This window comes from Triticum urartu, chromosome 2A (genome assembly GCF_056163025.1).
Source record: "Triticum urartu cultivar PI428250 chromosome 2A, HENAU_Tu73, whole genome shotgun sequence".
NCBI classification, from domain to species: domain Eukaryota; kingdom Viridiplantae; phylum Streptophyta; class Magnoliopsida; order Poales; family Poaceae; genus Triticum; species Triticum urartu.
In genome coordinates, this window is record NC_141874.1 from 659,822,968 (window position 1) to 659,838,087 (window position 15,120).

General features: G+C 46.8%; 1 pseudogene; it reads left to right on the top strand.

Moving 5' to 3' along the window:
• Window positions 1-10,163: 10,163 nt before the first annotated feature.
• LOC125532890 (uncharacterized) overlaps window positions 10,164-15,120 on the top strand; it is a 165,924-nt pseudogene continuing 160,967 nt past the window's right edge.

Here is a 15,120-nt window from a genome sequence, read left to right on the forward strand (position 1 = left end):
GGCCTCTCATTGCACCAGGAGGCTGCCTGAATTTTGGTAGAATTTTTGGAGAAGAGGAGATATGAATTTCACCAAATTTGGCAAATCTGGTCCAATCTTGCAGAGACTGAAATTTGAAAAATTTGAAAAGAGGGTGAGTGGATCAAGATGGTTCTGGGTTGTGGATGCTAAGGACAATCCAGAGGAGTTGTTTTGAGATAAAAACTCAAAGGCAATGAGGTACTTGCTTTGAAAATTACTTAGGCTCATAATGAAAGACAGAATTGTTTTGGGAGATAAAATAAATGAAATAAAATTCAAAAATGGTTTGGACTTGATGGCACAGAGAATTTAGATTGTTCCAAAGTGGAGGGAGGGGTTTTGGGAGGTCTTTCCACATGAGGCAAAATAAAATCATGGGTGGTTCCAAAATGAGAGAAGCCCCAAAAACTACTAGGGTTTTCCTTTTAAATGAAAATAATCAAATTCAAAAAAAACACATTTGAGAGGAGAAGAATTCAGAAGAAAAGTTTCCATAATTCAAACACCCAATTTGAAAAGGATGTAAATGAAAATCCTTGCCAAAGGTGAAAGTTTTTAAGAGAGAGGTTTTCTGAAAAAAAATTTAAATGGCCTCTCTTCAAAAACCAACAATGTTTTTGCTAAAAACCAAAAGAAAATTTTGGAGTGTCACACCACCATCATCGTCTCAATGCCATTAACTCCTCCCTGGCGCTCGCTGACGCCGAAGCTCGCCGCAGCGAGCACAGGCACGGTTCGGCCAAACCAACAGTGCGGTGCGCACTGTGCTCGTCGCCTTCTCCTCGTTCCTATGCTCGTCCCCGCTCGCCCACAGTTGCCACGTGAGCTGCGTAGCCTTCTCCCCCTCTCTCTGACGCCGCTCGTCGCCGGGCACCATGGACAAGTGTCCACCGGTGGAGCCCGAACCCCCCTCTCCGCCCGCCTATAAATGGAGCCACCCCCAGCCTCCTCGAGCATCATCCACCACTCCCACACACCCCACAATCGTGTAGGAAGCCGTAGCCCAGCCGGGCAGGCCGCGCGCCGCCGCCCTCGAGCTCGAGCTCACCGGCGATGCCCTATGGTCGCCGCAGTAGCTCCAGCCCTCCCAGGCTAGGGCGTTCCTTCCAGAGCCTCCGCCTCTCTCCGGTGAAGCAATCCCTTCCCCCTGGAGCCCCTGGAGCTGCCTCTGCTCGCCGTCTTCTTCATCTCCGGTGACCCCCGCCCTCTGCCTCCGCTTGCGAGGAAGATTTCAACGCCGTCCGACCGCCCTAGCTATGCTACGGGTACGGGCAGGTGCGCCTCAACCCCCTTTCTCGATCCCTCCCTCTGGTTTTGGCCAAGGAGCCGTCGTCACCGGCGAGAGCTCTGGCGAAGCCACGAACTTCCCCCGTTTCCTTCGCCCCTCCTTCTCACCTGACTAGCGGGGCCCGCTAGTCAGCCACTCCGTACGCGCACGAAGCGTACGAGTTATGGTGCCCTGAGGCTTTACGCCTTCGACGTCACCCCGTAGTTTGTTTATTTAAATTCAAATTTCATTCAATTCCAGAGAGCTTCAAACAGCCATAAATTTTCAACCATAAGTCCAAATGAATTGATTCTTTTTGCATTATGTTCTTTGCAAGGAAATCTAGCAGCTCACCAAAAATGAGATTTTTCTGAGCTATCTAGAATTTCTGGTGATTTTCAGAAGAGTTCTTGATATTTTCTTCTTGTGTTTAAAATTATTTTCAGAGGGTGAGGCTTGTCTTGAGGATCACCAGAAGGCTTGTCAACCTCATCTGCACTAAGGAAAGCCACAACAACATTTTCATGGTGCCATTTCAATATTGATGATTTTCTTACTTGAATTGAATGATTAATCCATGCATTAAATAACTATTATGTTATTTATATGCTGTTAAAGTGTGTGCTGGTATTATGCTTGATGTACAGAACCTTGAAACTAGTTTATTTGGTAACGAGGCTAAGATCTATTATGGTAATGATAAAATGATTTGTTATGTGTATGAATAATTGCTTAAAGTTATTTTCTTGCATAAATAAATAGTTAAATTTGCTAGAATATATCCTGTTTAGTGCTGGTGTAGCCATTTTACTTAATTTCCAGAATGTTTGAACCTAACTTGATTGGTAAAGAAATTAGGATTTGCTTGAGGTGATGATGGTAGAATCTTTGCTATGCATATGAGGAATTAATCAAAGTTATTTTCTTGCATGAGAAAATAATGTTACTTGCTGAAAAATATATTGTTAAAGTGAGACCAGAAAGTAAGATAAGTTGTCGATGCTTATGCTTAGTGTGAATATGGTTGACAGCAGTCATTTTCGTATTATTTGATGCATGTGTAGTATTGCATTTCATGGCATGCTATGACACCAGTAATTTTCATTTTAAGTTGAACCTGAATATAACTCAACTTGAATATATCATTGACTGGGTCATGGTGCCGCTAAATCGAGATTTTCCCAATGCAACCACATTTTCCTTTGTGGGAAGGCCTTTATTCGGTCCATTGACATGTCTCTGGTCGGTGCCTCCAACTAGTGAAGGTTATGGGCGTGCTTACCCTGACCCGGTAAGCAGGCATAACCTTGTGTCCCCGTTGTTGAGATTTTGGTACCGGGTCCCCGAGTGGGATTGTTTTGGCCACGACGGTGGTCGGTGTGTCTTTGGTAGACACGGGGCCACCCAGGACTAGCCCGTAGGGGATTGGGTCGGAGTGGCCGGGAGAGTGTCATGGCAATGGAAGGGTTTTGTAGGAATGTCGTTGGTACACCCGAATGGGAGTGCGAGGCCATGGGTTCCGTGGTGTGGCTATAGTGTACTACCTCTGCAGAGTGTATAATCTATCGATAGCCGAGTCCACGGTCATGGACAACTCGTAGTAGGTCCCACCATGAGTCAACGTTTAATAAACATGCACACTACGTTATGATCATTGCATTGATGATGATGGCGGAAAGGCCATCGATCTATTCGAGACCCAATATGGGTCGTGGTGGTGATCGCCGAAAGGTTCACGAGTTACTTTGGTTAAGACCACGATGGTGGTGTGGTGGTGATCGCCGAAAGGATCACGAGTTACTCTGGCTAAGACCACGATGGTGGTGTGGTGGTGATCGCCGTAAGGATCACAAGTTACTCTGGTTAAGACCACAAGGGTGGTTTGTTTTGTGATCCGAGAACGATCATGGTTGGTAAGTTGGTCCCGAGGGACGTTTATCCCAAGAGCATGAGCACAACATGTTGGAACATTATTGCATTATTAATTGGTTAAATATCATGATATTGTTTGTCATTATGATTATGCCTGTTTTGAGCTTGCAAGTACATTCAATGTACTGACCTGGTGTGTCATGCCAGATTTCAGGAGTTTCCGCTACGACGTTGGAAAGGAGCGCTGCTCGAGTCTAGATCGTGTCCACATCAGTGTCCCTGTGCCATGGAGTTTCCGCTACGACGTTGTTCTGCTGCCACATAGTTGATATGATCGAGGCCCCATTATGTTCACTAAATAATGTACATATTGTTCAGCCGCACCGTGTGTGCTGCTCGCCCTTGACATCTGTTGTAATATAAACTCCGACCCGCTAGCATCAATAAAGCGGTTGTTTTCTGTACCAAGATGTTGTGTGTTGCCAGAAGACATGGTGTCTGGGCTGGCAATGTAGGGTAAACCGGTCGCTTTGAGCCGGGGTGCCACAACGCTTGGTATCAGAGCCGCGCTGACTGTAGGCCACGCTAGACTCTGACGTGTTAACTGGACATTAGATACGAGTTTTAGTTGAGTGTCGGTAGCTAATGTAGCTGATTGTTGCATTGCATGCACTTGATTTAAATTTTTATGCTAACCTGCTAATGGTTGTGAGTGTAGATGGCTCCGGTGTCGTATCCGTGCCAGTTGTAGCTGATGCCGTACACATCATCGCACCTTCTTCGCAACGTGTGGCGTCGGCTGTACCCCCTCGGAGATGATCTAGTCTATCGTGTGTACCGGGAGCATCTAGCTGATTCAGTGTGTGAGTATCACGCAGTGGTTACTCTGCGTACTAGTTCCGATTCCGGCTCTTTCACTCAAACTTCTTGGAGCGATTACGCCTCTACCGCTTCTCAGGCTGTCCAGTTTGCTGCATTCGAGGTCCTTGTTGAGCTTCGCTACAACAAGATCTGAATGCAAAACCATCCAGGTTTCTTTTACTACCCTTCTCTACACGACAATGGTAGTGTCCGCTTCCAGATCATTAATCCGGAGTCTGATAGTGTTGCTAGCCACCTTGCTCGTTATGTCACTGCTAGCTATCTTATGATCCACGAGCTGGCTCGAGAGCTGACTCGTGCCCGTACTGCTTTGGCCGCTGCTTTGGTCACTACTAGATCTGCCACTACTCCATCTTCTCTGGGATTTACTCCCTATATTCCAGCTAGTTCTAGTTCTCCTATTTCACCGGTTACTCCCCCAAGTAGCTCAGGTACCTCGACGGTGAACCCTCTCGGTACTCCTGTCGAGTGGGCTTCACTTCTCACCACTCTTGTAGCCCTGATGCTTCATCCTGCCCCTGCCCCCGAGGGAGAGCCCTTGAGGCAGCGTTGTCATGTTACCTTTAACCCAGAGGTTTCCGTTAACCACGTCAGTTCAGGATCCGAGTCCGCTTCAGGGGAGGACACTGCAGCACCAGCAGAGCAGTAGTACCTCGGAATATTCGCAATCGTCCGGATGATGTACAGATGTAGTCGTACGAGTCATGATGTTTCGTTGCATGTATGAGAGTAGTTGAACCTGTCATGTTGTTTATCTTTCATGTATGAGTCAAGGTATAATTGTGTTGGGACTTTATTCGCCGTATTTTCTTCGCTTTTTGCTTTCTTCTAGGATTTGTCGCTGGCTTTTCGCCAAATTTATTCTTGGATGTTTCTCATCTCGATTGCGTTGTCCTGGGAAAAATCCACAATAGGATGATGCGCAGAGGCAGCAGTAGCAACGTTCATGAGGGAACTCCTGTTCGTCGTTCCGCACGACAGGCAGGACATTCTCCTGAGCCGTACATTCCGCCACCGCCTCCACCGCCAAATCCGCCCTCCACCGAGCAAATTATGTGTATGTTTGAGGAAAGAAGGAACAATGATCTGCTTGAAATATTAAGAAGTGTGCAAGCTATGGTTGGACATAATGGAAATCAGAACGGTCATTACTCAAAGCTATCAGATTTTCAAAGGACCAAGCCACCCAATTTCAGTCAGATTGTTGACCCATGTTGGACGCAGACGATTAGTTGCGTACCATTGAGAAAAAGCTTGAGATTACTCGTACTGAAGAAAATGATAGAGTTCCATTTGCAACTCATTATCTTGAAGGTGCTGCGGCCATATGGTGGGAAAATAGAAAAGCCATGTGGCCTGCTGATGAAGAAATCACCTGGGAAAAATTTAAGGACCAGTTCCGGAAACATCATATCCCTACCGGAGTTATGAAGGTTAAGCAGCGTGAAATTCTCGCACTCGTCCAAGGAAATTAGTCTGTGGGGGAATATTTGCAAAAAATCAATCATCTGGCCCGTTACTCCCTTTATGACGTGGCCACCGTAGAAAGGAATATTGACAGATTTCTTGGAGGCTTAAATCCGCAACTCCGGTGTACTCTCAGTATGTTTGACTTCCCAGATTTCCAAACACTGGTAAACAAGGATTTCATTTCTAAACGGGAGCACAAGATTATATCAGATAATAGGCCTGCCAGCAACGACAACAAGTGTAAGTTTGAGCCAAAGAAGGATGGGCAACCAGTGCAAAAGGCTCGAACCTACCAGCAGATTCAGGTGGAATACAAGCCAAATTGGAAACATAATGTTAACAAGACCACCACTCAAGTCAGGAATATCGTGACCAACCCAATACGTGAGGAGCGTCAGTGCAACAATTCGTGCGTCATCTGTGGGCAGAACGGACATTATGCCAAACAGTCCCCCAAGAACAACAAGGCGGATGCCCCATTCAGGCCACAAGTCAAGTTTATAGAGTCATGCCTAACCCAGCAAAGCATTACTGGGCACGTGCATCATCTCTCAGCCGATGAAGCACAAGAGAACCCCGAAGTCGCCATTGGTATGTTTTCTGTTAATGACATACCTGTCGTAATTTTATTTGACTCTAGGGCTTCCCATTCTTTTATTTCTCGGAGTTTTTCTGCCCAAAATAAATTTCCTTGTACACTTTTGGGCAAAAATATGATGGTACAAACCTCGGGATCTCTAATCAAGAGCAACATGGTCTGCCGTGATCTAGAGGTCAATATCAATGGAGTCTACTTTCCAACCTCTATGATAATTATTGAGTCTGAAAAGTTGGATATTATATTGGGTATGAATTGGTTGACCCAATATCAAGTTTGTATAAACTGCGCAACGCGAGAAGTAACTTTGACCAGTCTAAATGGGCAGACTACCAAATTCTATGCTCGCAAGAATATATCCAAGCAAGAATTGGTTTTCACCGCTGTGGCTGAGTTAGAATTAATTCCTGTGGTCAGCGAGTACCCTGATGTATTTCCAGAAGAACTGCCAAGCATGCCACCAGACCGAGAACTGGAATTTGCAATAGATCTTGTGCCCGGAACTGCACCGTTATACAAGAAGTATTACCAGATGCCTTCATCAGAATTAGTGGAGATAAAGAAACAGCTTGATGAACTGCTCCAAAAAGGATATATTCGTCCCAGCTCTTTACCATGGGGATCACCCGCTATTTTCGTGGACAAAAAGGATGGCAGCCTCCGCATGTGCGTAGATTACCGACAGCTGAATGAGATCACCATCAAAAATAAATATCCGCTGCCAAGGATTGATGATTTTTTTGATCAGCTCAGTGGGGCTAAGGTATTCTCTAAGATTGATTTACGGACCGGATATCATCAGCTCAAAATTAAAAAGGAAGATATTCCTAAGACTGCATTCACTACTCAGTACGGTCTTTATGAATATACAGTGATGTCCTTTGGTCTCACCAATGCCCCTTCTTTCTTCATGCATATGATGAAGAAAGTATTCATGGACTTCCTCGACAAATTCGTGGTAGTATTCATCGATGACATCCTCATTTACTCCAAGGGTGAATACGAGCACGAGGATCACCTCCGAGCAGTGCTACAATGACTCCGCGACCATCAGCTCTACGCCAAATTCAATAACTGTGAGTTTTGGCTCAAGCAAGTTGGGTTTCTCAGACATGTACTATCCACTGAGGGTATAACCGTGGACCCGAGCAAAGTAAAAGATGTGCTCGATTGGTTGCCGCCCACGACAGTGACACAGATCTGGAGTTTTCTTGGATTAGCTAGATATTACCGTCGTTTCATTAAAGGGTTTTCCAAGGTTGCTAAACCCATGACGGAGCTGCTCAAAAAGGATAAGAAGTTTGAATGGACGGAGGACTATGAGAAATTTTTTAATGAGCTAAAGATACGGCTGACAACCGCACCTGTATTGACTCTCCCAGACATTTATCGCAACTTTGATGTGTATTATGACGCCTCTAGGCAAGGCCTCGGTTGCGTACTTATGCAAGACGGCAAGGTAGTAGCATATGCATCGCGACAGCTACGGCCCACGAGGGAAATTATCCTACTCATGATTTGGAATTGGCTGGTGGTTCATGCGCTAAAAATTTGGAGACACTACCTCATTGGAAAAAGGTGCCAAATTTTTATCGATCATAAAAGCCTTAAATACATATTTACTCAGCAGTATTTAAATCTTCGTCAACGAAGATGGCTAGAGTTGGTCAAGGATTATGATCTTGGAATAAATTACCACCCGGGAAAGGCCAACATGGTTGCCAATGCCCTCAATTGAAAGCCTGTCAGCTTAAATGTCATATCGAAATCCTTGCCTCTCAAACTCCAAGAGGAGATCGCTCAGCTCAACCTGGTCATAGTGGATGCTGGCCTCGCTAATATTTTGGAAATTACCCCCACACATGAGGAAGAGATCCGCAAGGCCCAGCCAGCTGACATCAAACTGCAGAAGCATGCCAAGAGCCCGATGGCAGGGCAGACCCCAAATTTCTCCAAGGACAAATTCAGTACTCTTCGATTCCATGGCCAGATTTGTGTACCCAATCAGCCGGACTTAAAGAAGAAAATCCTGTTGGAAGCACATGAATCCTCATATTCCATTCATCCGGGAGGCACGAAAATGTATGAGGACCTTAGACAAATATTTTGGTGGGATGGAATGAAGAAAGACATTGCCTATTTTGTGGCCTGTTGCGACATATGCAACAAGGTGAAGGCAGAGCATCAGAAGCCAGCCGAACTCTGCCAATCGCTGCCGATTTTGCAATGGAAATGGGATGATGTTTGTATGGATTTCATTATGGGATTGCCTAAGACTCAGAGAGGAAATGATGCAATCTGGGTCATAGTGGACACCTTAACCAAGGTTGCTCACTTCATTCCGATCAGCACCAGATATCGAGCAGATCAACTTGTGCAGCTGTATGTATCCAGAATTGTCAGTCTGCATGGAGTACCTCGAACCATCACTTCCGACTGAGGTTCCTTTTACCTCCGCTTTTGGTCCCGTCTCCATCAAGCCTTGGGGACAACACTAAAATATAGTACTGCTTATCATCCTCAGACCGATGGACAGACAGAGCAGGTAAATCAAATACTCGAAGATATGTTGCGAGCCTGTGCTTTAGCCCAAGGAAATAAATGGGAAGATTGCTTGCCATATGCCGAGTTTTCTTACAACAACAGCTTCCAGATCAGTCTAAAGATGTCACCGTATGAAGCTCTGTATGGCTGTAAGTGCCGCACTCCATTAAATTGGTCTCAAACTGGAGATAGCCGTATCTTTGGAACAGATCTCATGATGGAAGCTGAGAAGCAAGTTAAGGAAATCAGAGACAGATTACAACTGGCCAAATCTCGACAGAAAAGTTATCATGATGAAAGCACAGACAGATCAATTTTGAACCCGAAGAACACGTATACCTCCGAGTCACCCCTATGAAAGGAGTCAAGAGATTTCAGACCCGTGGAAAGTTGGCACCCAGGTTTATTGGTCCATTCCCGATTATGTCCCAAGTGGGTACTGTTGCATATCAGTTGGAACTACCCGCTGAATTGGCAGACGTGCATAATGTGTTTCATGTTTCACAACTAAGGCATTGCATATCCCCGCCTGAGAAAAGGACTGTTATGGCCGAGGTAGAGTTGGCAAATGATTTGAACTATTAAGAAAGACCGTATAAAATTTTGGATCAAATGGAAAGGGTCACTTGCAGTAAAGTGAGAAAATTTTACAAGGTTCAGTGGGAGCATTAGTCAGAGTCAGAATCAACTTGGGAGCGGGAAGAATTCCTAACGGCTCATTATCCAGAGTGGTTTTCCCAAGCAACCAAATCTCGAGGACGAGATTCATTCTATGTGGGGGAGGTTTGTGACAGCCTGATTTTGCCCTCTCTTATTTGCCTGCTTTTCATTTGGATTTATTTTGAAAGTTGGGGTTTCTGAATCTTTTCATATGGACTTAAACACTTGGGTACCCTTGGCTTTCACCAGAGTGCATCATTACCCTCTCTAATCACAATTCCCCTTCTGATCCATCTCAAAATAATCTTGGGAATATTTTTCTTAAATGAAAAATATTCATTTTCTTCTCTAAAACCCTAGCTAGTTCAATGAGCTCCAAAGCAATCCTCATTTTTATGGCCCACAAAAATCTGAGAAAATTCCCAAATATTCTTTGAACCCTAGGACGTCGCTGCAGGCCGAGCCCGCCACTACCGGGCCGCGACACGCGCGCAGATCCGGTGCGGCCGAGGGAGTCGGTTGCCATTCCAAGGCGCAGTAACTGCACACAGTTACTGCACGGTAAACACGGGGCCGTGGGCACAGTTAATCCCACGACCCCCACGTTCTCGCACCCTCGGCTTCGCTGCATGGGGCTATAAGTAGGGGGAGGAGGGGAGTGGCAGACGCACGTGCGCCCTCCCCCTTTTTCTTCCTTTCTCTCCTTGCTGCTGCCGCCGCACCCCTGCCTCTCGCCTAAGTGCTGCTGCGGCCGACCACCGTCCAGTGCATCCTTCCCACAGCGTCGCTGCTCCGCCGTAGGCTTGCCAACTCGTCGTCGTCGCGCGCCATCATCTTGCTCGAATCCTCATGGCGCTAGACGGGGCTTGGGAGGGCTCCAACGTCCATGAGGACCACATCGTGTTCCTCCGCCAGACGCGGCATTTTTCCGGTGAAGGCTTCATGGAGGCGCGTCCCTCGCCCGAGACAGAGATCTCGCCGGCACCGCGGGAAGGCGAGCGGGTCTTCTTCCGCTCGCACTTCATCTGCGGCCTCGGCTTGCCGGTGAGCGAATTCTTCCGCTCCTTCCTCCGCTTATACCGCCTCCAGCCACACCACCTGACGCCGAATACGGTGGTGCTTCTGTCGGCGTTCATCACCCTCTGCGAGGGATATCTTCGCATTCCCCCCACCATCGAGTTGTGGGGGGAATTCTTCTACACCAAGCTTGGAACCGCAGCCAAGAACGAGGCGGCCCGGTGCAGCGCCTTCATCGCGGGAAGGCACCCAGGGACCGACAACTCCTTCCCAGCCATCAGCTTGATGCTGGCTGTCAAGCTATGGAAAAAATCCTACTTCTACGTGAAGAACGTGCACCCAGAGCACGACTTCATCAACCTGCCGGCCTATCAAGCCGGCCCGCCGGCTGAGCCCCACCACAACTGGAATTTCAAGCCGAAGAAGCTGTCGGCCGCCTCCGCAGCCGCCATTGCCCAGCTCGAGGATATGGTGGAGTCGAAAGGTGTCGGTGTCAAAACCGGCGGATCTCGTGTAGGGGGTCCCGAACTGTGCGTCTAGGATCGATGGTAACAGGAGGCAAGGGACATGAAGTTTTACCCAGGTTCGGGCCCTCTTGATGGAGGTAAAACCCTACGTCCTGCTTGATTAATATTGATGATATGGGTAGTACAAGAGTTGATCTACCACAAGATCGTAGAGGCTAAACCCTAGAAGCTAGCCTATGGTATGATTGTTGTATATATCTATCGACTAGCCTGGCCTCGGTTTATATAATGCACCAGAGGCCTAGGATAACAAGAGTCCTAGCCGAATATGCCGGTGGGGAGGAGTCCGTGTCTTGATCACCATGTCTTGTAGCATCTTCCATGTATGCGGCAGCCGTCCGAACTAGCCCGTGAGTATACGGCCATGGGGGTCCTCGGCCCAATCTAACAGATCGGGAGATAACATGGTGAGTACCCCCTAGTCCAGGACACCGTCAGTAGTCCCCGGAACTGGTCTTCAAGTTAGAGACGCTCCTCGATTCTTCCGAACTATTCTTCATCTTCGGTTGTCGGTCTTGGAAACTGGTTCAACAAATCTTCCCATCTTCGATCTTGAGGATCGCCGAAATGCATTCGACGAGTTTACACGTCGGGTATCCGAGGAGCCCCTTTAAGTTTCCGGCCTTTATCAATGCCTTGTTATTTTTATGCCACACCTCAGGTTTGAAGTTGTTCCCGGGAGGCAGTGTCCTCTTGCGTCCGAGCTCCAATGTCGGACTGTATTCGAGGTATCTATTGCGACCGAGCACCAACGCCGGAATGTATCCGAGCTCCAATGTCGGACTATATCCAAACTCCAACGCTGGACTGTATTCGGGCTCCAACGCCGGAATATATCCGAGGTGTCATATAACCTTGGTTCAAAAAAGTTGAAGGAGTTTAGACGAGCTTAATGCTGGAAATGCCCTCTATGGAGCCAGCCACTAGCGCCTGAGCTTTATGCTGGACTGCTTTCGAGGTGGTGCACCACCCCGACTATGGGCCGATTTTTTGTCAATATTTCTGACTGGTGCAATTTATTCTCTGCCGAGATATATAGCCAGTAGCCCTCAAGGTGTGTATCGGTCTAAAACCCGAGATGCACCTGAAGGATGACGTAAGACCGCTGATCCCAGTAGCCGCTGAGACTCAGGTTGATTTGCAAAATCGGCCTGAGGATCAAGTCCAAGCTCGGCCGAATACTTCGGGACACTAAAAGTGGTGTGCTCAGTCCTCGAGACTCAGGTTGGGTGCGGCCGACCAACCTGAGGATCAAAATCTCCTCGGAAACTATATTGCACATAATTTTTTTTGCATTGGACTAGCAATGCAGTAGCCCCCGAGACACTGGTCGGGTGGTAACACCAGATCAGGGGATCAATGTGCCCCTTTAATATTTGTAAATAATAAGCCCGAAGCCCAGTAGCCCCCGAACGTTAATGCGGGCACGGGTGGCCGAATTAAGGATCAATATCCATAGTAAAATCGCAAATTATGTGTAATGACTCTATGTATCGAAGTACTTTACGTCATTAATGCTCGGATTCGCATTGTACAAAACTCTGTTGACCGACCATCGGCTTCCACCTCCTCGGCCAGTAGCCGAGGAGTGTTTGTCCTACTTTATAAAGCCTTTATGAGGGCAAAGTTTTACAACAAACAAGGCAATATGGCCATACGGTTTTATAAACAAAGGTACGCAGAGAGTTATATTACTGTTTAACAGAAGAAATGTCTTCCAAAGAAAATAGTCAAGCTATCGGTTCCTTTCTTTGGGTTGTCATGCTAAGCATGATCATTAAACCTCAGCTCTAATGTAAGAGCAAAATATTGAGGATTTAGTTTGGGAGGCTAGTTAATAGCCCCCGGTAGTGTTCGGCGACAGTCGGGGTCAAGCCGTAAACACTTCGGCCAATGTTGTGAACGGCCCATCATTTAACATAGTCATCAGATAGCTGACCAGTTTACGGTTATTGTGAAAGTCAGTTTTCGGCTTTCTCCACTGAGGTGCTTAACCACGTGAGCTGGAAGAACAATCGCAGTGGTTCTCCCTTTGCACGCCTAGCCGAACAAAACGGAACGTAGGAAGCAAGTGCAGGAGCCGGGCAACCCAACTATTGACCGAAGACACAATTCGAAACCGATGCATATATAGCAATATCTGAGAATGTTTTTGCCGAATCCCTAAAGGTGTCAGACGTTGCACTGCGAGACTTGTGCTGAAAACACACAAATAGTTTAAAAGTTCCATACGCTTGGAAAACCAAAAAACGTCAGTAAAAACCCGATGTCCGAACAAGATCAAGTGTTAGGTGCCAATCAAAAATTGGCCTTAGCAAAAGAAGTGCTTCTGTCGTGCTTTAACATGATACATCCTATCTCAAGACTTCAAGCGGGTCAGCCTACGGCTTCAATCTCCTATCACGAGGGCGGAGTACTTCTCATTAGGCCAGTTTAGCAAACTAAACTCTAGCGGCTTTGAGAGAGAAATTAGGCTCCCCGGCTAGTGACCACACGCTCGTGTCGAAAAAAGGAGTAATAGATAATAATAATAGTAAAACTTTGCAACGACTAAGAAGAAGAACACTTATCATAAAATGGCTCATATAAATTTAAGAGCCCCCAAGTGACTTGGGTAAAAGAATGATTGCATGTACCGAAGTACTTATATCATATCTATGTTCAACCAAACTTTAAACGCGTCTTAACCGACCATCGGCTTCTCCCTCTTCGGTCAAGGACCGAAAAGTGTTATGTACTCCATCTGTCGAGAATATCGACGGTGTTTCCAATAACGAGGCAATCAGGCCATAAGGCTGTAACAGACAAAGCGCACTTAGGGAACTTATGCTATATTACCGTGAAGTGTAAGAAGCATCTTCGAAGAAAATAGTACCCCCACCTATACCTTTCTTTGGTGCTCATTGTTATTATGAGACTTGTGCAATAGATTTTTTGTACTCATGAGTTCCGTTGTGTGCCGACCATTATTGAAAACTATAAGAGCGCTAGCTTTCGGCTTCACCCAGTCTGAGGTCCGGCTCGGGCGACCCGATCGTGACAATCGCAGAGGTGCTCCCTTTACTCCCTATCCGAACAATCGGGAACGTAGGGGTAAACACAGGAGCGAGGCAACCTAGCTTGCAAATCGCTTAAGTCAATATGGTGCATATTGTGGCGTAATACACGAACAAGGAATGAAGCCATACAAGTATAATCATATGCAAGTGGAAAAGCTTCATGAAGGAAGCCCCCAAATGAATTGGGTATTTGAATTTATGCATCACAAACAAAGTTTGGACAAGGAAATTTTTTACAAGCAACTTTTTTCCGAAAAAGTATAATGCTTGGTCGAACCGAACACAAGTTAGAAATTAAAGCTTTGAGCATGAAAGCGACTTAGCTGGTTAATGTGTTCGGTATTGATGACGCGGTCCGAGCTTGATGCGGGGCAAGGTTCCATCCCCCAAGCTAGTCCCGAGGTGGCAGAGCGGAGAGCTCGACACGCCGAAGTGGTGACATAGCATGATCAATGCAGATCGGCAGAGTGACGCCGAAGTCCCCGGATTATTTTCCTGTGCACAAAAAATAGTGCAAACCAGAGATAATAGTAATAATGATAATAAAAAAACGTTGCGTAATAAATAATTTATGCAAAGTGAGGAATAGAAGAAATATGGCCTGGCGCCGAAGTCAATGTCGATGCAGGGCGTCGGCGTGATGTAGTAAAGGCGTGGCAAAGCCTGAATTCACAGGTCGGTCCGAGATCCGGATGCAGCGTTCGCCGGTCTATGTACAGAAACTGATCGAACCACCACGCGACTGTCGTTAATGCGGTCACCATTTGATAGACCTGTGTACATATCATGGACAAACCAGAGTAATAATTCCTTGGGAAAAATGAACCCAAACAAGCAAAAAATACTGGGATTAATTGCACCTAGTTTATTTGTTGTAGCAATCCGAAGGAAGGTGATTCCCAAAATTGGGACTCACTCCGCACACCCATTGCCTGATGGGCGATAAAACGACGGCATGGCAATGCTGGTAAAGGTTGACTCGCCAAGGCAAAGCCCTCGGCCCAGCTAACGTGTCAGAGCTGGTCGGCTAGTGACGCCGAAGTGTCCGGAGTAGGTTGATGAAGAGATGGCGAAGCCCCCGGTCCAGCCGAGATGTCGAAGTAGGTCGGCGTGATGGACACCAGCTTGAAGAAGCAATAGTGCGGCCATGTCGATGCAGGTCGTGATGTGGTCGATGCCGGCTTGATGAAGCGACCGTGCGGC